The 23,676-nt window shown below is 53.3% G+C and overlaps 1 long non-coding RNA gene across 1 annotated transcript in view; it reads left to right on the forward strand.

The window, feature by feature from the left end:
• The first annotated feature begins 2,714 nt into the window (after positions 1–2,714).
• Positions 2,715–23,676, forward strand: part of LOC148139773 (uncharacterized) — a 52,882-nt gene continuing 31,920 nt past the window's right edge. The window contains exon 1 of the long non-coding RNA XR_015753525.1: positions 2,715–2,774. This is a non-coding gene — a long non-coding RNA (uncharacterized LOC148139773). The remainder of the gene's footprint in view (positions 2,775–23,676) is intronic.

Here is a 23,676-nt window from a genome sequence, read left to right on the forward strand (position 1 = left end):
AATTCTTACTGGATTGTGCTTCAGGACCTCTCATAACCTGATATCTGCCTCCATTGCATCTGGTCTGTCACTCCTATTATTGGTCACCCACCATATCGATTCTTATTAAGCAAATGGTCAATAATGGTGGCTGCAATACCCATAATCCTCTGCATTCCAGAAACCACTCTACTGATTACGAAGATCACCAAGCCTGCCAGCTGGTGGGGATTCTGGATCTGGAAAAACAACACATCCAAGTGCCACACTGTTCCTTAGGAATGTCCCAGGTATTAATTTTGTGTGTTTCCATGAAATTCTGGAAATGTTGGCATCTCTCCACCTGGCCTAAGGCAGCAGGGATAAGGCTGACCTTGAGTGGACTCAGACAAATCTCAGAGGACCGATATCAACCACTCCCAACTTCTCCATCTTTTTGAGGGGTTGGTTAGTTCAGTTAGCTGGCTAGTTGGTTTGTAATGTGGAGAAATATCAGCAAATTGGATCCAATTCCAGCATTGGCTGTGGTTACCATGAAGGATTCTCCCCTCCCTGTGCCTGAGACATGGTGACCGTCAGGTTAAACCAGCACTAGGTGTGTGTGTGTGTCTCTCTCTCTCTCTCTCTCTCCAATGAGAGAGCAGGAGGATGGTGAAGTTACCTTTCACAATCTCTCAAACTGAGTGAAAAGTGTCTTGTTGGCAAAGACTTGTCATGGCATCTACATCTGTTGTTTTTGTGAAATGTGATTGGTCCGAGGGAATTGATGGAGAATGGGTAACAATGTAACATAGCAGAATGTATGATATGGACAGGAATTGCACTGGTATGTCAGGCCAGAAAGTGGATCCCAGGAGGGAAAACATTCAAGACATTTCAAGGCCACTCTCCATCAGTCAATGTGCATCAAACACATGCATCATTCCCCTGAGAGATACTGAGCAGATTGGAAGATCTGAAGGTGAGTTTCTGGCACTGAGGGACACTGGTTTGTGTTGCAGGAATCATCCAGCAATGGGACATGAAAAGGGTCTGACCCTCTCGAAAGGAACATCCCTCTCCTTAACTCCCACTCACTCTCAGCGTATGCTCGAACACTTCTGATATACCTTGGGGTTGCTGTCTTCTGGGTATTAATTACCCTGTGCGATCTCATCCAAATTGTTTTGCTTTATCCCAGTGCACAGACAGGATATTCACCAAGGGGCATGAACTACTCACTCCCAAAGCCATCCACACTCACTCCCACCCCTATTCCCAGAATCACCCACCCTCACTCCCACACTCACTCTCAGAGTCACCCATCCTCACTCCCACCCCTACTCCCAGAGTCACCCACCCTCACTCCCAGAGTCACCCACGCTCACTCCCAGAGTCACCCACCCTCACTCCCAGAGTCACCCACCCTCACTCCCACCCCTACTCCCAGAATCGCCCACTCTCACTCCCATACTCACACCCAGAGCCATCCACCCTCACTCCCAGAGCCACCTACCCTCATTCCCAGAGTCATCCACCCTCACACCCAGAGAAACCCTCCCTCACTCCCACCCTCACTCCCAGAGACACCAACACTCACCCCCATCCTCACTCCCAGAATCAACCACACCCTCACTCCCAGAGAAACCCACCCTCACTCCCAGAGAAACCCACCCTCACTCCCACCCTCACTACCAGAGTCACCCACACTCACTCCCACCCTCACTCACAGAGTCACCCACACTCACTCCCACCCTCACTCCCACAGACACCCACCGTCACTCCCAGAGCCACCCATCCTCACTCCCAGAGTCACCCACCCTCACTCCCAGAGACACCCACCCTCACTCCCACCCTCACTCCCAGAGTCACCCACCGTCACTGCCACCCTCACTCCCAGAGAAACCCACACTCACTCCCATCCTCACTCCCAGATTCACCCACACTCACACCTACCCTCCCTCCCAGAATCACCCACACTCACTCCCATCCTCACTCCCAGAGTCACCCACACTCACTCTCACCCTCACTCCCAGAGTCACCCACCCTCAGTTCTACCCTCACTCCGAGAGTCACCCACACTCACTCCCAGAGTCACCCACCCTCACACCGAGTCACCTACACTCACTCCACCCTCACTCCCAGAGTCACCCACACTCACTCTCACCCTCACTCCCAGAGTCACCCACCCTCAGTTCTACCCTCACTCCCAGAGTCACCCACCCTCACACCGAGTCACCTACACTCACTCCACCCTCACACCGAGTCACCCACACTCACACCTACCCTCACTCCCAAATTCACTCCCATGCTCTCACACACCCTCATTCACTCTTCGATTCACTCACACTTATTAACACACACTCACACTCACTCCCAAAGTCACTCACACCTGCACCGAGAGTCACTCTGTCATCCATTCCCCATCTCCCTCACACAATCACTCTCAGACTCAGCACATTCTCTCCATCTGTGAGGCAGAAATTTATATATTGACGTGCATGATTTCTGTCTTCTTTTGAAATATTGATGTTAAAAATAAGAACGGTGCAGAATTCTTACTGAGCAAAACTGGCAAAAGAATTGAATGAGATCACCATCATGTGCTCTGGTAACAGTTAAATCAATTGGCTGTAAGAAAAATCATCCTGAAGTAGGGGCACTGCTTTTCTGCAAAATGACGCAAGACTGAGTCAGCAGAAAGCTGCATCAACCTGAGAGCAGGAATTGATTCATCTGCAGAAACCAGGAACGCTGAGCATCAGAAGGAAGGGAACATTGTCTGCAAAGAGATTGTTGGAAGATGGGTGAAGCAGGTGAGGTTCCCTGACAGGGAGTGGGAATGATGGTGTTACAATTTGGAACAGTAACACTGCCACAGAGGTCTCAATGTGCCAGAAAATTGATCCTTACTTTGGAGACTTGAAATGTAATTGAGGCTGACACTGCCATCAATAGGAGGAAACACAACCCACCCAGAGGGGCAGTACTGATGGAATGGAGTCCTGTTGGAGGGGCAGTACTGATGGAATGGAGTCCTGTTGGAGGGGCAGTACTGATGGAATGGAGTCCTGTTGGAGGGGCAGTACTGATGGAATGGAGTCCTGTTGGAGGGGCAGTACTGATGGAATGCTGCACTGTTAGAGGATCAGTACTGAAAGAGCACTGTACTGCCACAGGCACAACACAGAGGCAGATCTACACAGTCACATGGTCAGTGCTGAGGGAGTGTTGCACTATCAGAGGGTCAGCGCAGAGGGCGTGTTGCACTGTCAGAGGGTCAGTACTGAGGGAGGGTCACACTGTTGGAGGGTCAGTGCTGAGGGAGTGCTGCACTGTCAGAGGGTCACTGCTGAGGAAGTGCTGCACTGTCAGAGGGTCAGTGCTGAGGGAGTGCTGCACTGTCAGAGGGTCAGTCTGAGGGAGTGCCGCACTGTCGGAGGGTCAGTGCTGAGGGAGTGCTGCACTGTCAGAGGGTCACTGCTGAGGAAGTGCTGCACTGTCAGAGGGTCAGTGCTGAGGGAGTGTTGCACTGTCAGAGAGTCAGTGCTGAGGGAGTGCCACACTGACAGAGGGTCAATACTTAGGGAGTGCTACACTGTCAGAGGGTCAGTGCTGAGGGAGTGCCACACTGTCAGAGGGTCAGTGCTGAGGGAGTACCGCACTGTCGGAGGGTCAGTGCTGAGGGGGTGCTGCACTGTCAGAGGGTCAATACTTAGGGAGTGCTGCACTGTCAGAGGGTCAATACTGAGGGAGTGCTGCACTGTCAGAGGGTCAATACTGAGGGAGTGCTGCACTGTCAGAGGGTCAGTGCTGAGGGAATGCCAAACTATAAGAGGGTCAGTACTGAGGGAGTGCCGCACTGTCAGAGGGTTAGTACTGATGGAGTGCTGCACTGTCAGAGGGTCAGTGCTGAGGGAGTGCCGCACTGTCAGAGGGTCAGTGCTGAGGGAGTGCTGCACTGTCAGAGGGTCACTGCTGAGGGCGTGCTGCACTGTCAGAGGGTCAATACTGAGGGAGTGCTGCACTGTCAGAGGGTTAATACTGATGGAGTGCTGCACTGTCAGAGGGTCAGTGCTGAGGGAGTGCTGCACTGTCAGAGGGTCAGTGCTGAGGGAGTGCTGCACTGTCAGAGGATCAATACTGAGGGAGTGCCGCACTGTCAGAGAGTCAGTGCTGAGGGAGTGCTGCACTGTCAGAGGGTCAGTGCTGAGGGAGTGCTGCACTGTCAGAGGGTCAGTACTGAGGGAGTGCTGCATTGTCAGAGGGTCAGTGCTGAGGCAGTGTCGCACTGTCAGAATGTCAGTACTGAGGGAGTGCTGCATTGTCAGAGGGTCAGTGCTGAGGCAGTGTCGCACTGTCAGAATGTCAGTACTGAGGGAGTGCTGCACTGTCAGAGGATCAATACTGAGGGAGTGCTGCATTGTCAGAGGGTCAGTGCTGAGGCAGTGTCGCACTGTCAGAATATCAGTACTGAGGGAGTGCTGCACTGTCAGAGGGTCAGTGCTGAGGGAATGCCCAACTACAGAGGGTCAGTACTGAGGGAGTGCTGCACTGTCGGAGGGTCAGTACTGAGGAAGTGCTGCACTGTCAGAGGGTCAGTACTGAGGGAGTGCCGCACTGTCAGAGGGTCAGTACTGAGGGAGTGCCGCACTGTCAGAGGGTCAGTACTGAGGGAGTGCCGCACTGTCAGAGGATTAGTACTGATAGATTGCTGCACTTTCAGAGGATCAATACTGAGGGAGTGCTGCACTGTCGGAGGGTCAGTGCTGAGGGAGTGCTGCACTATCGGAGGGTCAGTACTGATGGAGTGCCGCACTGTCGGAGGGTCAGTGCTGAGGGAGTGCTGCACTGTCAGAAGGTCAGTGCTGAGGGAGTGCTGCACTGTCAGAGGGTCAATACTGAAGGAGTGCTGCACTGTCAGAGGGTCAGTGCTGAGGGAGTGCTGCACTGTCAGAGGTCAGTACTGAGGGAGTGCTGCACTGTCAGAGGGTCAGTGCTGAGGGAGGTCCGCACTGTCAGAGGGTCAGTGTAGAGTGAGTAACGCACTTTTAGAGGGTCAGTGCTGAGGGAATGCCCAACTATCAGAGGGTCAGTACTGAGGGAGTGCCACACTGTCAGAGGGTTGGTACTGATGGAGTGCTGCACTGTCGGAGGGTCAGTGCTGAGGGAGTGCTGCACTGTCAGAAGGTCAGTACTGAGGGAGTGCTGCACTGTCAGAGGGTCAGTGCTGAGGGAGGTCCGCACTGTCAGATGGTCAGTGTAGAGTGAGTAACGCACTTTTAGAGGGTCAGTGCTGAGGGAATGCCCAACTATCAGAGGGTCAGTACTGAGGGAGTGCCACACTGTCAGAGGGTTGGTACTGATGGAGTGCTGAACTGTCAGAGGGTCAGTGCTGAGGGAGCGCTGCACTGTCAGAGGGTCAGTGCTGAGGGAGTGCTGCACTGTCAGAGGGTCAGTACTGAGGGAGCACTGCACTGTCAGAGGGTCAGTGCTGAGGGAGTGCTGCTCTGTCAGAGGGTCAGTGCTGAGGGAGTGCCACACTGTCAGAGATCAGTGCTGAGAAGGTCCTGCACTGTCAGAGGGTCACTGCTGAGGGAGTGCCGCACTGTCAGAGGGTCAATACTGAAGGAGTGCTGCACTGTCAGAGGTCAGTACTGAGGGAGTGCTGCACTGTCAGAGGGTCAGTACTGAGGGAGTGCTGCACTGTCAGAGGGTCAGTGCTGAGGGAGGTCCGCACTGTCAGATGGTCAGTGTAGAGTGAGTAACGCACTTTTAGAGGGTCAGTGCTGAGGGAATGCCCAACTATCAGAGGGTCAGTACTGAGGGAGTGCCACACTGTCAGAGGGTTGGTACTGATGGAGTGCTGAACTGTCAGAGGGTCAGTGCTGAGGGAGCGCTGCACTGTCAGAGGGTCAGTGCTGAGGGAGTGCTGCACTGTCAGAGGGTCAGTACTGAGGGAGCACTGCACTGTCAGAGGGTCAGTGCTGAGGGAGTGCTGCTCTGTCAGAGGGTCAGTGCTGAGGGAGTGCCACACTGTCAGAGATCAGTGCTGAGAAGGTCCTGCACTGTCAGAGGGTCACTGCTGAGGGAGTGCTGCTCTGTCAGAGGGTCAATACTGAGGGTGTGCTGCACTGTCAGAGGGTCACTGCTGAGGGAGTGCTGCTCTGTCAGAGGGTCAGTGCTGAGGGAGCGCTACACTGTCAGAGGGTCAGTGCTGAGGGAGTGCTGCACTGTCAGAGGGTCAGTACTGAGGGAGCACTGCACTGTCAGAGGGTCAGTGCTGAGGGAGTGCTGCTCTGTCAGAGGGTCAGTGCTGAGGGAGTGCCACACTGTCAGAGATCAGTGCTGAGAAGGTCCTGCACTGTCAGAGGGTCACTGCTGAGGGAGTGCTGCTCTGTCAGAGGGTCAATACTGAGGGTGTGCTGCATTGTCAGAGGGTCACTGCTGAGGGAGTGCTGCTCTGTCAGAGGGTCAGTACTGAGGGAGTGCTGCTCTGTCAGAGGGTCACTGCTGAGGGAGTGCTGCTCTGTCAGAGGGTCAGTACTGAGGGAGTGCTGCTCTGTCAGAGGGTCACTGCTGAGTGTGTGCTGCTCTGTCTCTGCGTTATCAGGGTGTATTTGTGCTGGGGTGTTAACCATTTCATAGATTCAGCAGCTGTTTTCCCCTTAAAGCCTTTTTTTTTCCCAGTGTGGAGTCTGGTATATTTTACCGGGAGCAGGAAGCATGGCTGGATACCCCAGCTCTGATCAATGGACACTCAGGTCCATAAGACCATTGGAACAGGAATGGGCCATTCAACCCCATGATCTTGCTCCAACATTGAATAGTGTTCAAGGTCAGTTTCCAAATTTAATTCAATTATTTTCTTCCTGATTTGTTTAATCATCAATCTTTAACTCATGAAGGAATTCCAACTCCAATTGCACTGACTTCAAGAAATTTGTAACAGAGTAGGCCATTCAGCCCCTTGAGTTGGTTGCCTAGTAACAGCAGAAGGACAATCACAACCTAGACTGTGCTTTCTTGTTATCCAGTTACATCATAACTGCTTTGTATATTAATCTCACAAACTCACCTTGGCTCTGTAATTTCAATATCTTTCCAACCAGGAAACCATAGTCTCGCAGCTTGTTGGGAAGAGTTTTATGTGGGAGGAGGAACTGCTCCCCAGAATCTCAATCTAGCTCTGAAGCTGAGGAACAGCTTCCTCATTTTGGAAGCTCTGCAGCAAATCATTAGCTCCTCCCCAACTGCTCTAACAACTCAGTTAATCAATTTAACCACCTCTATCCCGTGGTCACCCTGTAGTCTAAACTCCAAGCTAGTCCCAGAAAACCCATTCTCATTAGTTAACCCTCTTAGCTCCGGTACAATTCAGGTCAATCAATGTTGCTCAGATCTGGCTGCATTTGGGAAACTTCAAAGCAACGAAGAAACCCCGAAATAAGATGGGACAAACCGGTCCTGAGTGCATCAGATGACGATCTTAAAGTTTGTCTGAGGTTCTGGTGGTCCAGAGCTCAAGCCTTGGCTGGCTAATGTGACGTGAACTGAGCTTTCTGATGATGCACAGGCCCTTAGTACAGGGGCTGGTATAGATGGAGGGAAGCAGAGAAAGCAACTAGGGGAAAGTGAGGTCTGCAGATGCTGGAGGTCAGAGCTTAAAAACGTGTTGCTGGAAAAGCGCAGCAGGTCAGGCAGCATCCAAGGAGCAGGAGAATCATTTCGGGCCTTAGCCCTTCTTCAGGAATGAGGAGGGTGTGCCTAGCAGGCTAAGATAAAGGGTAGGGAGGAGGGACTTGAGGGAGGGGCGTTGGGAATGCGATAGATGGAAGGAGGTTAAGGTGAGGGTGATAGGCTGGAGAGGGGGCGGGGGCGGAGAGATCGGGAAGAAGATTGCAGGGCAAGAAGGCGGTGCCGAGTTCAAGGGTTGGGACTGAGACAAGGTGGGGGGAGGGGAAATGAGGAAACTGGAGAAATCTGAGTTCATCCCTTGTGGTTGGAGGGTTCCTAGGCGGAAGATGAGGCGCTCTTCCTCCAGGTGTCGTGTGACTATGGTCTGGCGATGGAGGAGGCCAAGGACCTGCAATTCCTTGGCGGAGTGGGAGGGGGAGTTAAAGTGTTCAGCCACGGGGCGGTTGGGTTGGTTGGTGCGGGTGTCCCAGAGGTGTTCCCTGAAACGTTCCGCAGGTAGGCGGCCTGTCTCCCCAATTTAGAGGAGGCCACATCGGGTACAGAGGATGCAGTAAATGATGTGTATGGAGGTGCAGGTGAATTTGTGACGGATATGGAAGGATCTTGTTCCTTCCTAATCTCCATAACCCTTGATTCTACAATCCTTGAGAGCTCCATCTAACTCTTTCTTGAATGAATCCAGTGACTGAGCCTCCACTGCCCTCTGGGGCAGAGCATTCCACACAGCCACCACTCTCTGGGTGAAGAAGTTTCTCCTCATCTCTGTCCTAAATGGTCTACCCTGTATTTTTAAGCTGTGTCCTCTGGTTCAGCACTCACCCATCCGCGGAAACATGTTTCCTGCCTCCAGAGTGTCCAATCCTTTAATAATCTTATACATCTCAATCAGATCCCCTCTCAGTCTTCTAAACTCAAGGGTATACAAGCCCAGTCGCTCCAGTCTTTCAGTGTAAAGTAATCCCACCATTCCAGAAATTGACCTCGTGAACCTACGCTGCACTCCCTCAATAGCCAGAATGTCTTTCCTCAAATTTGGAGACCAGAACTGCACACAGTACTCCAGGTGAGGTCTCACCAGGACCCTGTACAGCTGCAGAAGAACCTCTTTGCTTCTATACTCAATCCCTCTTGTTATGAAGGCCAGTATGCTATTACCTTTCTTCACTACCTGCTGTACCTGCATGCTTACCTTCATTGACTGGTGTACAAGAATACTCAGATCTCTCTGTACTGCCCCTTTACTTAAATTGACTCCATTTAGGTAGTAATCTGCCTTCCTGTTCTTGCCACCAAAGTGGATAACCATACATTTATCCACATTAAACTGCATCTGCCATTTCACCCTGCCACCCAGCTTTGTATCATCAGCAAATTTGCTAATGTTATTGCTAATACCATCTTCTATATCATTAATATATATTGTAAAAAGCTGCGGTCCCAGCACTGATCCCTGCGGTACCCCACTGGTCACTGCCTGCCATTCCGAAATGGAGCTGTTTATCACTACTCTTTGTTTCCTATCAGCCAACCAACTTTCAATCCAAGTTAGTACTTTGCCCCCAATACCATGCACCCTAATTTTGCTCACTAACCTCCTATTTGGGACTTTATCAAAAGCTTTCTGAAAGTCCAGGTACACTATATCTACTGGATCTCCCTCATCCATCTTCAGAGTTACATCCTCAAAAAATTCCAGAAGATTAGTCAAGCATGATTTCCCCTTCATAAATCCATGCTGACTCTAACCTATCCTGTTACTACTATCCAGATGTGTCGTAATTTCATCCTTTATAATTGACTCCAGCATCTTTCCCACCACTGAGGTCAGACTAACTGGTCTATAATTTCCTGCTTTCTCTCTCTCTCCTTTCTTAAAAAGTGGTACAACATTAGCCACCCTCCAATCCACAGGAACTGATCCCGAATCTATCGAACTCTGGAAAATGATCACCAACACATCCATGATTTCTCGATCCACCTCCTTCAGTACCCTGGGATGTAGAACATCAGGGCCCGGGGACTTATCAATCTTCAGACCTAACAGTCTCTCCAACACCAATTCCTGGCAAATATAAATTCCCTTCAGTTCAGGTCCTTCAGCCACTGTTACCTCTGGGAGATTGCTTGTGTCCTCCCCAGTGAACACAGATCTGAAGTACCAATCCAACTCTTCTGCCATTTCTTTATTCCCCGTAATATATTCCCCTGTTTCTGTCTTCAAGGGCCCAATTTTAGTCTTAACCATTTTTTTGCCTTTCACATACCTAAAAAAACTTTTACTATCCTCCTTTATATTATTGGCCAGTTTACTCTCCTACCTTATTTTTTCTCTGCGTATTTCCTTCTTAATAATCCTCTGTTGTTCTTTAAAAGCTTCCCACTCGCTCCGTTTTCCCACTTATCTTTGCTATGTTATACTTTTTCTCTTTTAACTTTACATGTTTCTTAACTTCCCTCGTCAGCCATGGCCACCCTGCCTCGTCATAGGATCTTTCTTCCTTTTTGGAATGAACTGATCCTGCATCTTCTGCATTATACCCAGAAATATCTGCCATTGTTCCTCCACTGTCATCCCTGCTAAGGTACTGCACCATTGAACTTTGGCCAGCTCCTCCCTCATAGCTCCATAGTTCCCTTTATTCAACTGAAATATTGTCACTTCCGATTGTACCCTCTCCTTGAACCCACAACATTCGAGATGAGGTTATTGAGAATGATTAGACAAAAGTGAGGACTGCAGACGCTAGAAATCAGAGTCTAGACTAGATTAGTGCTGGAAAAGCACAGCCGGTCAGGCAGCATCTGAGGAGCAGGAAAATCAACGTTTCGGGCAAAAGCTGTTGCTGCCTGACCGGCTGTGCTTTTCCAGCACGACTCTAATCTAGGCCTGCTATACTGCTTCTTATCACCAGGAGCTCAGCAATGTTTCTATTGGAAGCACTGTCATTGAGTCCTGTAGCACTCTGTACAGTGGTATAACTCCAGTTTTATAGCATACAGAAGAATGAATGGCTCATTTTAAACTATTCACAAGAGAAGGTTTCCCATGGGAGACTGGTTAGCAAGGTTAGATCTCATGGAATACAGGGAGAACTAGCCATTTGGATACAGAACTGGCTCGAAGGTAGAAGACAGAGGGTGGTGCTGGAGGGCTGTTTTTCAGACTGGAAGCCTGTGACCAGTGGTATGCCACAAGGATCGGTGCTGGGTCCACTACTTTTCGTCATTTATGTAAATGATTTGGATGTGAGCATAGGAGGTATAATGAGTAAGTTTGCAGATGACACCAAAATTGGAGGCATAGTGGACAGCGAAGAAGGTTACCTCAGATTACAACGGGACCAGATGGGCCAATGGGCTGAGGAGTGGCAGATGGAGTTTAATTTAGATAAATGTGAGGTGCTGCATTTTGGGAAAGCAAATCAGAGCAGGACTTATACACTTAATGGTAAGATCCTAGGGAGTGCAGGTTCATAGCTCCTTGAAAACAGAGTCACAGGTAGATAGGATAGTGAAGAAGGTGTTTGGTATGCTTTCCCTTATTGGCCAGAGTATTGAGTACAGGAGTTGGGAGGTCATATTGCAGCTGTACAGGACATTGGTTAGGTCACTTTTGGAATATTGCGTGCAATTCTGTTCTCCTTCCTATCGGGAGGATTTTGTGAAACTTGAAAGGGTTCAGAAAAGATTTACGAGGATGTTGCCAAGGTTGGAGGATTTGAGCTACAGGGAGAGGCTGAACAGGCTGGGGCTGTTTTCCCTGGAGTGTCAGAGGCTGAGGGGTGACCTTATAGAGGTTTATAAAATCATGAGGGGCATGGATAGGATAAATAGACATGGTCTTTTCCCTGGGGTGGGGGAGTCCAGAACTAGGGGGCATAGGTTTAGGGTGAGAGGGGAAAGATATAAAAGGGATCTAAGGGGCAACCTTTTCACGCAGAGGGTGGTACGTGTATGGAACGAGCTGCCAGAGGAAGTGGTGGAAGCTGGTACAATTGCAACATTTAAGAGGCATTTGGATGGGTATATGAATAGGAAGCGTTTGGAGGGATATGGGCCGGGTGCTGGCAGGTGGGACAAAATTGGATTGGAATATCTGGTTGTTATGGATGCGTTGGACCTGAAAGGGTCTGTTTCCATGCTGTACATCTCTGTGACTCTGTGATTCTATAATAGGATGGAGCATTGAACTCGCAGAAAGTGAGGACTGTGAGGGATGATGCCTGGGAGATGATTATATGCAACAATACATTTGTTTGGATGTTTATAGGTGGATTCTAAAAGACAGGCTCACCACTCTCACAGACAGTGCCAAGACCAGCAGTGGGTGGGTTGCCTAACACCAGGAACATGTCACTGATTCCCATTGAGATGCTTTGCAATTGCTGAGCCCTGGCTCGAACACTCAGTGGCAGTCAGTGATCAATTTCTGGGACTTGGGGAATCAGAATGTTGCAAATAGATGTGGAGACAGCTCCTACAATTCACTCCCGTGCCTGGAATATTTATATTGAAGGTCAGCTTCCCCTCCTCTCCTGAAGGTGCTGCCTCTCCCTGGGTGTGTCTGACACCTGACCCAAGTTGGCCAGACAGTGGGTTTAAGATATTTTACTGTAGAACGTTTCATAATTAAAGTCGATTCAGCACTTAATGGAAATGCACATAAATTAAACTTTGGTTGTCTTAACTCCCTGTCCTGGAGTGAGGCAGCAAGATCTGTTCAGTAATTACACACATTGTTAAAGTTCTCAGTCATCTGTTCAAATCTGCACATGGTTCCACTTCTCCCTTTCCCCTCAGCCTTAGTAGCCACTGACAGGACTGTGTTTGTTTAAATCTCACGTTCTGACCTTTCCTGGTTGTAGTTTCCCCATTGGCAGTTCGACTCTCAGTTGTCAATTCTCTAATTCCCTCCTTTCACCGCACTCTCTCCTTTGGTAAGACAAACAAGGGCAGCACTTACTTGGTTAATGGCAAGGCCCTGGGGTGTGTTGTCAAACACAGAGACTAAGGAGTGCAGGTCCGTGGTTCCTTGAACGTTGTGTCACAGGTAAACACTGTGGTGAAGAAGGCTTGCATTCATTGGTCAGTGCATTGTGCACAGGAGTTGGGAGGTCATGTTGTGGTTGTACAGGATGTTGGTGAGGTTACTTTTGGAGTACTGTGTACAGTTCTGGTCGCCCTGCTATAGGAAGGATATTATTAAATTGGAGAGGGTGCAGATTTACCAGAATGTTACCGAGACTGGAGGATTTGAGTTATAAGGAGAGCTGTATAGGCTGAGGTGACCTTATAGAGGTTTATAAAATCAGGATGGGTATAAATACAGTGGATAGCCAAGGGTTTTTTTCCCTACAGTAGGGGAGTTCAAAACTAGAGAGCATAAGTTTAAGGTGAGAGGAGAAAGATTTAAAAGGGACCTGAGGGGCAACCTTTTCACACAGCGGGTGGTTTGTATGTGGAATGAACTGCCAGAGGAAGTGGTAGATGGGTGTACAGTTACAACATTTAAACAATATTTGGACAGGTACATAAATAGGAAAGGTTTCGAGGAATATGGGCCAAATGCAAGCAAATGGGACTAGTTTAGGTTTGGAAATTTGGTCAGCATGGACGATTGGACTGAAGGGTCTGTTTCCATGCCATATGACTCGATGATTGTATGACTTTTAAAGCCTAGTTATTTGAATGCAGCTTTTTGTCATTAATATTTCCTTAACATTATGTATGATTACAACAGTTATGAAGTACTTTGGACTGTTTTATAACATTAAAGGTGTTATATAAATATACTCTGTTGTTGTAGATTGACTTCCAAGAACTCTTTGGGACGAACTTGCAATATATTTTTTGTTAGTTGAAAGCATTGAGCCGACCACTCCCTCACTCTGTGGCTCCCGAAACTGTACAAAGTATAGCCACAAGGGGGCGGCATTGACTTATTTTTCAGCCTTAGGCCAGAAACACTTTCATTCCAATGGACTCAGAGTCTGCTCATTCCCACCCACAAGCCATAGTGTCCCTGACCTTACCCCAACCCTAGAGCCCCCACACGCCTGACCTGACCCTGACCACTCACACTGGTGACCCTCTCATGCCCCTGACCCTGACTACTCACATTCTTGACCCTGATCCCCTCAAACCCCTGAACCCCCTCACCCCGACCCTGACCATTCACACTCCTGACCCACTGACACCTCTGAACACCCCCAAATCTCGAGTCTGCCCACACCCCTAACAACAAAGATAGGATATCTGCCCCCCCCCCACTACCCCCACCCTGGTCCTGACCTCTCACTCCACCAATCTCCGGATAAAGTGCGTTATCCACTGCCATTTCCACTTTCTCCCACACCCCTAACCACAAACCCCACAGATTCCCTCCACCATGAGCCCTCAGACCATTGTCCCCAGCCCCCAGGTTTAGCCATGTCAACCTAACCCCGAATCCCTAACCCCTAATCCCTCGCCTTGGCCACTCAAGCCCTATGAGGTAAAAACAATGACTGCAGATGCTGGAAACCAGATTCTGGATCAGTGGTGCTGGAAGAGCACAGCAGTTCAGGCAGCATCCAAGGAGCTTTGAAATCGACGTTTCGGGCAAAAGCCCTTCATCAGGAATAAAGGCAGTGAGCCTGAAGCGTGGAGAGATAAGCTAGAGGAGGGTGAGGGTGGGGAGAAAGTAGCATAGAGTACAATAGGTGAGTGGGGGAGGGGATGAAGGTGATTGGTCAGGGAGGAGAGGGTGGAGTGGATAGGTGGAAAAGGAGATAGGCAGGTCGGACAAGTCCGGACAAGTCATGGGGACAGTGCTGAGCTGGAGGTTTGGAACTAGGGTGAGGTGGGGGAAGGGGAAATGAGGAAACTGTTGAAGTCCACATTGATGCCCTGGGGTTCAATTAGATTACTTACTGAGTGGAAACAGGCCCTTCGGCCCAACAAGTCCACACTGACCCGCCAAAGCGCAACCCACCCAGACCCATTCCCCTACATTTACCCCTGCACCTAACACTACGGGCAATTTAGCATGGCCAATTCACCCTGACCTGCACATCTTTGGACTGTGGGAGGAAACCGGAGCACCCGGAGGAAACCCACGCAGACACGGGGAGAATGTGCAAACTCCACACAGTCAGTCGCCTGAGGCAGGAATTGAACCCGGGTCTCTGGCGCTGTGAGGCAACAGTGCTAACCACTGTGCCACCGTGCCGCCCACGGTTGAAGCGTTCCGAGGCGGAAGATGAGGCGTTCTTCCTCCAGGCGTTTGGTGGTGAGGGAGCGGTGGTGAAAGAGGCCCAGGACCTCCATGTCCTAGGCAGAGTGGGAGGGGGAGTTGAAATGTTGGGCCACGGGGCGGTGTGGTTGATTGGTGCGGGTGTCCCGGAGATGTTCCCTAAAGCGCTCTGCTAGGAGGCGCCCAGTCTCCCCAATGTAGAGGAGACCGCATCGGGAGCAACAGATACAATAAATGATATTAGTGGATGTGCAAGTAAAACTTTGATGGATGTGGAAGGCTCCTTTAGGGCCTTGGATAGGGGTGAGGGAGGAGGTGTGGGTGCAGGTTTTACAGCTCCTGCAGTGGCAGGGGAAAGTGCCAGGATGGGAGGGTGGGTTGTAGGGGGGCGTGGACTTGACCAGGTAGTCACGGAGGGAACGGTCTTTGCGGAAAGCGGAGAGGGGTGGGGAGGGAAATATATCCCTGGTGGTGGGGTCTGTTTGGAGGTGGCGGAAATGTCGGCGGATGATTTGGTTTATGCGAAGGTTGGTAGGGTGGAAGGTGAGCACCAGGGGCGTTCTGTCCTTGTTACAGTTGGAGGGATGGGGTCTGAGGGCGGAGGTGAAGGATGTAGATGAGATGCGTTGGAGGGCATCTTTAACCACGTGGGAAGGGAAATTGCGGTCTCTACAGAAGGAGGCCATCTGGTGTGTTCTGTGGTGGAACTGGTCCTCCTGGGAGCAGATATGGCGGAGGGGGAGGAATTGGGAATACGGGATGGCATTTTTGCAGGAGGTAGGGTGGGAAGAGGTATAATCCAGATAGTTGAGGGAGTCGGTGGGTTTGTAAAAAATGTCAGTGTCAAGTCAGTCGTCATTAATGGAGATGGAGAGGTCCAGGAAGGGGAGGGAGGTGTCAGAGATGGTCCAGGTAAATTTAAGGTCAGGGTGGAATGTGTTGGTGAAGTTGATGAATTGCTCAACCTCCTCGCGGGAGCACGAGGTGACGCCAATGCAGTCATCAATGTAGCGGAGGAAGAGGTGGGGAGTGGTGCCGGTGTAATTACGGAAGATCAACTGCTCTACGTAGCCAACAAAGAGACAGGCATGGCTGGGGCCCATACGTGTGCCCATGGCTACCCCTTTGGTCTGGAGGAAGTGGGAGGATTCGAAGGAGAAATTGTTAAGGGTGAGGACCAGTTCGGCCAAACGAATGAGAGTGTCGGTGGAAGGGTACTGTTGGGAACGTCTGGAGAGGAAAAAACGGAGGGCTTGGAGGCCCTGGTCATGGCGGATGGAGGTGTAGAGGGATTGGATATCCATAGTGAAGATGAGGCGTTGGGGGCCGGGGAAACGGAAGTCTTGGAGGAGGTGGAGGGCGTGGGTGGTGTCTCGAACGTATGTGGGGAGTTCCTGGACTAGGGGGGATAGGAAACTCAAGCCCTATGCCTGGTGCTGACCTTGGTCACTTTGTGGAGCACGGACTGTGATACATGAGTTGGACACACTACCCCATTCAGTACCACACCCACTGTTCTGTGCTTGAACATTGACACGGGGAGGGACTGACGGCACCTGGAGGTGTTGGATTAGGGGCAGACACTGGCTGAGGGAATATTTTCAGGCCGCATGAGGGTCTCTGTGTGGGTGAGGGTCTCTGTGTGGGTGAGGGACAATGTGTGGGTGAGGGTCTCTGTGTGGGTGAGGGTCTCTGTGTGGATGAGGGACTCTGTGTGGGTGAGGCACTCTGTGTGGGTGAGGGTCTCTGTGTGGGTGAGGCACTCTGTGTGGGTGATGGTGTCAGGGTTGGTGAGGGTCTCTGTGTGGGTGAGGGACTCTGTGTGGGTGAGGCACTCTGTGTGGGTGATGGTGTCAGGGTTGGTGAGGGTCTCTGTGTGGGTGAGGGATTCTGTGTGGGTGAGGGACTCTGTGTGGGTGATGGTGTCAGGGTGGGTGAGGGACTCTGTGTGGGTGAGGGTCCCTGTATGGGTGAGGGACTCTGTGTGGGTGAGGGTCTCTGTGTGGGTGAGGGACTCTGTGTGGGTGAGGGTCTCTGTGTGGGTGAGGGTCTCTGTGTGGGTGAGGGTCTCTGTGTGGGTGAGGGTCCCTGTGTGGGTGAGGGACTCTGTGTGGGAGAGGGTCTCTGTGTGGGTGAGGGACTCTGTGTGGGTGAAGGTCTCTGTGTGGGTGAGGGTCTCTGTGTGGGTGAGGGACTCTGTGTGGGTGAGGGTCTCTGTGTGGGTGAGGCACTCTGTGTGGGTGATGCTGTCAGGGTGGATGAGGGTCTCTATGTGGGTGAGGGTCTCCGTGTGGGTGATAGTGTCAGGGTTGGTGAGGGTCTCTGTGTGGGTGAGGGTCTCTATGTGGGTGATGGTGTCAGGGTGGGTGAGGGTCTCTATGTGGGTGAGGGTCTCCGTGTGGGTGATAGTATCCGGGTGGGTGAGGGACTCTGTGTGGGTGAGGGTCTCTGTGTGGGTGACGGACTCTGTGTGGGTGATGGTGTCAGGGTGGGTGAAGGTCTCTGTGTGGGTGAGGGTCTCTGTATGGGTGATGGTGTCAGGGTGGGTGAGGGACTCTGTGTGGGTAAGGGACTCTGTGTGGGTGAGGGTCCCTGTGTGGGTGATGGTGTCAGGTTGGGTGAGGGACTCTGTGTGGGTGAGGGACTCTGTGTGGGTGATGGTGTCAGGGTGGGTGAGGGTCTCTGTGTGGGTGAGGGACTCTGTGTGGGTGATGGTGTCAGGGTGGGTGAGGGATTCTGTGTGAGTGATGGTGTCAGGGTGGGTGAGGGACTCTGTGTGGGTAATGGTGTCAGGGTGGGTGAGGGACTCTGTGTGGGTGATGGTGTCAGGGTGGGTGAGGGTCTCGTTGTGGGTGAGGGTCTTTGTGTGGGTGATGGTGTCAGGTTGGTGAGGGTCTCTGTGTGGGTGAGGGACTCTGTGTGAGTGATGGTGTCAGGGTGGGTGAGGGACTCTGTGTGGGTGAGGGTCTCTGTGTGGGTGAGGGTCTCTGTGTGGGTGAGGGACTCTGTGTGGGTGATGGTGTCAGGGTGGGTGAGGGACTCTGTGTGGGTGAGGGTCTCTGTGTGGGTGAAGGTCCCTGTGTGGGTGAGGGTCTCTGTGTGGGTGAGGGACTCTGTGTGGGTGAAGGTCTCTGTGTGGGTGAGGGACTCTGTGTGGGTGATGGTGTCAGGGTGGGTGAGGGACTCTGTGTGGGTGAGGGTCTCTGTGTGGGTGAGGGACTCTGTGTGGGTGAGGATCCCTGTGTGGGTGAGGGACTCTGTGTGGGTGAGGGTCTCTGTGTGGGTGAAGGTCTCTGTGTGGGTGAGGGTCTCTGTGTGGTTGAGGGACTCTGTGTGGGTGAAGGTCTCTGTGTGGGTGAGGGACTCTGTGTGGGTGAGGGTCTCTGTGTGGGTGAAGGTCTCTGTGTGGGTGAGGGACTCTGTGTGGGTGAGGGACTCTGTGTGGGTGAAGGTCTCTGTGTGGGTGAGGGACTCTGTGTGGGTGAGGGTCTCTGTGTGGGTGAAGGTCTCTGTGTGGGTGAGGGACTCTGTGTGGGTGAGGGTCTCTGTGTGGGTGAGGGACTCTGTGTGGGTGAAGGTCTCTGTGTGGGTGAGGGTCTCTGTGTGGGTGAGGGACTCTGTGTGGGTGAAGGTCGCTGTGTGGGTGAGGGTCTCTGTGTGCGTGAGGGACTCTGTGTGGGTGATGGTGTCAGGGTTGGTGAGGCTCTCTGTGTGGGGGAGGGTCTCTGTGTGGGTGAGGGTCTCTGTGTGGGCGAGGGACTCTGTGTGGGTGAGGGACCCTGTGTGGGTGAGGGACTCTGTGTGGGTGAGGGTCTCTGTGTGGGCGAGGGAATCTGTGTGGGTGAAGGTCTCTGTGTGGGTGAGGGTCGCTTTGTGGGTGAGGGACTCTGTGTGGGTGATGGTGTCACGGTTGGTGAGGGTCTCTGTGTGGGTGAGGGACTCTGTGTGGGTGAGGGTCGCTGTGTGGGTGAGGGACTCTGTGTGGGTGAGGGTCTCTGTGTGGGTGAGGGACTCTGTGTGGGTGATGGTGTCAGGGTGGGTGAGGGTCTCTATGAGCGTGAGGGTCTCCGTGTGGGTGATAGTGTCAGGGTTAGTGAGGATCTCTGTGTGGGTGAGGGACTCTGTGTGGGTGAGGGACTCTATGTGGGTGATGGTGTCAGGGTGGGTGAGGGTCTCTACGTGGGTGTGGGTCTCCGTGTGGGTGATAGTATCCGGGTGGGTGATGGACTCTGTGTGGGTGAGGGTGTCAGGGTGTGTGAGGGTCTCTGTGTGGGTGAGGGACTCTGTGTGGGTGAGGATCTCTGTGTGGGTGAGGGACTCTGTGTGGGTGATGGTGTCAGGGTGGGTGAGGGTCTCTGTGTGGGTGAGGGTCTCTGTATGGGTGATGGTGTCAGGGTGGGTGAGGGACTCTGTGTGGGTAAGGGACTCAGTGTGGGTGAAGATCTCTGTGTGGGTGAGGGTCTCTGTGTGGGTGAGGGACTCTGTGTGGGTGAGGGTCGCTGTGTGGGTGAGGGACTCTGTGTGGGTGATGGTGTCAGGGTGGGTGAGGGACTCTGTGTGGGTGATGGTGTCAGGGTGGGTGAGGGACTCTATGAGGGTGAGGGTCTCCGTGTGGGTGATAGTGTCAGGGTTAGTGAGGGTCTCTGTGTGGGTGAGGGACTCTGTGTGAGTGAGGGACTCTATGTGGGTGATGGTGTCAGGGTGGGTGAGCGTCTCTACGTGGGTGAGGGTCTCCGTGTGGGTGATAGTATCCGGGTGGCTGAGGGACTCTGTGTGGGTGAGGGTGTCATGGTGGGTGAAGGTCTCTGTGTGGGTGAGGGTCTCTCTATGGGTGATGGTGTCAGGGTGGGTGAGGGTCTCTGTGTGGGTGAGGGACTCTGTATGGGTGATGGTGTCAGGGTGGGTGAAGGTCTCTGTGTGGATGAGGGTCTCTGTATGGGTGATTGTGTCAGGGTGGCTGAGGGTCTCTGTGTGGGTGAGGGAATCTATGTGGGTGAGGGTCTCTGTGTGGGTAAGGGACTCTGTGTGGGTGATGGTGTCAGGATGGGTGAGGGTCTCTGTGTGGGTGAGGGACTCTGTGTTGGTGATGGTGTCAGGGTGGGTGAGGGATTCTGTGTGGGTGATAGTGTCAGGGTGGGTGAGGGACTCTGTGTGGGTGATGGTGTCAGGGTGGTTGAGGGTCTCTGTGTGGGTGAGGGTCTCTGTGTGGGTGATGGTGTCAGGGTGGGTGAGGGACTCTGTGTGGGTGAGGGTCACTGTGTGGGTGAGGGTCCCTGTGTGGGTGAGGGACTCTGTGTGGGTGAGGGTCTCTGTGTGGGTGAGGGTCCCTGTATGGGTGAGGGTCTCTGTGTGGGTGAGGGACTCTGTGTGGGTGATGGTGTCAGGGTGGGTGAGCGACTCTGTGTGGGTGAGGGTCTCTGTGTGGGTGAGGGACTCTGTGTGGGTGAGGGTCCCCGTGTGGGTGAGGGACTCTGTGTGGGTGAGGGTCTCTGTGTGGGTGAGGGACTCTGTGTGGGTGAGGGTCTCTGTGTGGGTGAGGGACTCTGTGTGGGTGAGGGTCCCTGTGTGGGTGAGGGACTCTGTGTGGGTGAGGGTCTCTGTGTGGGTGAGGGTCGCTGTGTGGGTGATGGTGTCAGGGTGGGTGAGGGACTCTGTGTGGGTGAGGGTCTCTGTGTGGGTGACGGACTCTGTGTGGGTGAGGGTCTCTGTGTGGGTGAGGGTCTCTGTGTGGGTGAGGGACTCTGTGTGGGTGAGGGTCCCTGTGTGGGTGAGGGACTCTGTGTGGGTGATGGTCTCTGTGTGGGTGAGGGACTGTGTGAGTGATATTGTCAGGGTGGTTGAGAGACTCTGTGTGGGTGAGGGTCTCTGTGTGGGTGAGGGTCTCTGTGTGGGTGAGGGACTCTGTGTGGGTGATGATGTCAGTGTGGGTGAGGGTCTCTGTGTGGGTGATGGTGTCAGGGTGGGTGAAGGTGTCAGGATGGGTGAGGGTCTCTGTGTGGGTGAGGGACTCTGTGTGGGTGATGGTGTCAGGGTGGGTGAGGGTTTCTGTGTGGGTGTTGGTATCAGGGTGGGTGAGGGACTCTGTGTGGGTGAGGATCTCTGTGTGGGTGAGGGACTCTGTGTGGGTGATGGTGTCAGGGTGGGTGAGGGTCTCTGTGTGGGTGAGGGACTCTGTGTGGGTGAGGGTCGCTCTGTGGGTGAGGGACTCTGTGTGGGTGAGGGTCTCTGTGTGGGTGATGGTGTCAGGGTGGGTGAAGGTGTCAGGATGGGTGAGGGTCTCTGTGTGGGTGAGGGACCCTGTGTGGGTGAGGGACTCTGTGTGGGTGAGGGTCTCTGTGTGGGCGAGGGAATCTGTGTGGGTGATGGTCTCTGTGTGGATGAGGGTCGCTGTGTGGGTGAAGGTCTCTGTGTGGGTGAGGGACTCTGTGTGGGTGAGGGACTCTGTGTGGGTGAAGGTCTCTGTGTGGGTGAGGGACTCTGTGTGGGTGAGGGTCTCTGTGTGGGTGAAGGTCTCTGTGTGGGTGAGGGACTCTGTGTGGGTGAGGGTCTCTGTGTGGGTGAGGGACTCTGTGTGGGTGAAGGTCTCTGTGTGGGTGAGGGTCTCTGTGTGGGTGAGGGACTCTGTGTGGGTGAAGGTCGCTGTGTGGGTGAGGGTCTCTGTGTGCGTGAGGGACTCTGTGTGGGTGATGGTGTCAGGGTTGGTGAGGCTCTCTGTGTGGGGGAGGGTCTCTGTGTGGGTGAGGGTCTCTGTGTGGGTGAGGGACTCTGTGTGGGTGAGGGACCCTGTGTGGGTGAGGGACTCTGTGTGGGTGAGGGTCTCTGTGTGGGCGAGGGAATCTGTGTGGGTGAAGGTCTCTGTGTGGGTGAGGGTCGCTTTGTGGGTGAGGGACTCTGTGTGGGTGATGGTGTCACGGTTGGTGAGGGTCTCTGTGTGGGTGAGGGACTCTGTGTGGGTGAGGGTCGCTGTGTGGGTGAGGGACTCTGTGTGGGTGAGGGTCTCTGTGTGGGTGAGGGACTCTGTGTGGGTGATGGTGTCAGGGTGGGTGAGGGTCTCTATGAGCGTGAGGGTCTCCGTGTGGGTGATAGTGTCAGGGTTAGTGAGGGTCTCTGTGTGGGTGAGGGACTCTGTGTGGGTGAGGGACTCTATGTGGGTGATGGTGTCAGGGTGGGTGAGGGTCTCTACGTGGGTGTGGGTCTCCGTGTGGGTGATAGTATCCGGGTGGGTGATGGACTCTGTGTGGGTGAGGGTGTCAGGGTGTGTGAGGGTCTCTGTGTGGGTGAGGGACTCTGTGTGGGTGAGGATCTCTGTGTGGGTGAGGGACTCTGTGTGGGTGATGGTGTCAGGGTGGGTGAGGGTCTCTGTGTGGGTGAGGGTCTCTGTATGGGTGATGGTGTCAGGGTGGGTGAGGGACTCTGTGTGGGTAAGGGACTCAGTGTGGGTGAAGATCTCTGTGTGGGTGAGGGTCTCTGTGTGGGTGAGGGACTCTGTGTGGGTGAGGGTCGCTGTGTGGGTGAGGGACTCTGTGTGGGTGATGGTGTCAGGGTGGGTGAGGGACTCTGTGTGGGTGATGGTGTCAGGGTGGGTGAGGGACTCTATGAGGGTGAGGGTCTCCGTGTGGGTGATAGTGTCAGGGTTAGTGAGGGTCTCTGTGTGGGTGAGGGACTCTGTGTGAGTGAGGGACTCTATGTGGGTGATGGTGTCAGGGTGGGTGAGCGTCTCTACGTGGGTGAGGGTCTCCGTGTGGGTGATAGTATCCGGGTGGCTGAGGGACTCTGTGTGGGTGAGGGTGTCATGGTGGGTGAAGGTCTCTGTGTGGGTGAGGGTCTCTCTATGGGTGATGGTGTCAGGGTGGGTGAGGGTCTCTGTGTGGGTGAGGGACTCTGTATGGGTGATGGTGTCAGGGTGGGTGAAGGTCTCTGTGTGGATGAGGGTCTCTGTATGGGTGATTGTGTCAGGGTGGCTGAGGGTCTCTGTGTGGGTGAGGGAATCTATGTGGGTGAGGGTCTCTGTGTGGGTAAGGGACTCTGTGTGGGTGATGGTGTCAGGATGGGTGAGGGTCTCTGTGTGGGTGAGGGACTCTGTGTTGGTGATGGTGTCAGGGTGGGTGAGGGATTCTGTGTGGGTGATAGTGTCAGGGTGGGTGAGGGACTCTGTGTGGGTGATGGTGTCAGGGTGGTTGAGGGTCTCTGTGTGGGTGAGGGACTCTGTGTGGGTGATGGTGTCAGGGTGGGTGAGGGACTCTGTGTGGGTGAGGGTCACTGTGTGGGTGAGGGTCCCTGTGTGGGTGAGGGACTCTGTGTGGGTGAGGGTCTCTGTGTGGGTGAGGGTCCCTGTATGGGTGAGGGTCTCTGTGTGGGTGAGGGACTCTGTGTGGGTGATGGTGTCAGGGTGGGTGAGCGACTCTGTGTGGGTGAGGGTCTCTGTGTGGGTGAGGGACTCTGTGTGGGTGAGGGTCCCCGTGTGGGTGAGGGACTCTGTGTGGGTGAGGGTCTCTGTGTGGGTGAGGGACTCTGTGTGGGTGAGGGTCTCTGTGTGGGTGAGGGACTCTGTGTGGGTGAGGGTCCCTGTGTGGGTGAGGGTCGCTGTGTGGGTGATGGTGTCAGGGTGGGTGAGGGACTCTGTGTGGGTGAGGGTCTCTGTGTGGGTGACGGACTCTGTGTGGGTGAGGGTCTCTGTGTGGGTGAGGGTCTCTGTGTGGGTGAGGGACTCTGTGTGGGTGAGGGTCTCTGTGTGGGTGAGGGACTCTGTGTGGGTGATGGTCTCTGTGTGGGTGAGGGACTGTGTG

Source organism: Chiloscyllium plagiosum, unplaced genomic scaffold (assembly GCF_037043375.1).
Source record: "Chiloscyllium plagiosum isolate Xiang-an unplaced genomic scaffold, Cpla_swu_hap1 HiC_scaffold_37, whole genome shotgun sequence".
Lineage (NCBI taxonomy): Eukaryota > Metazoa > Chordata > Chondrichthyes > Orectolobiformes > Hemiscylliidae > Chiloscyllium > Chiloscyllium plagiosum.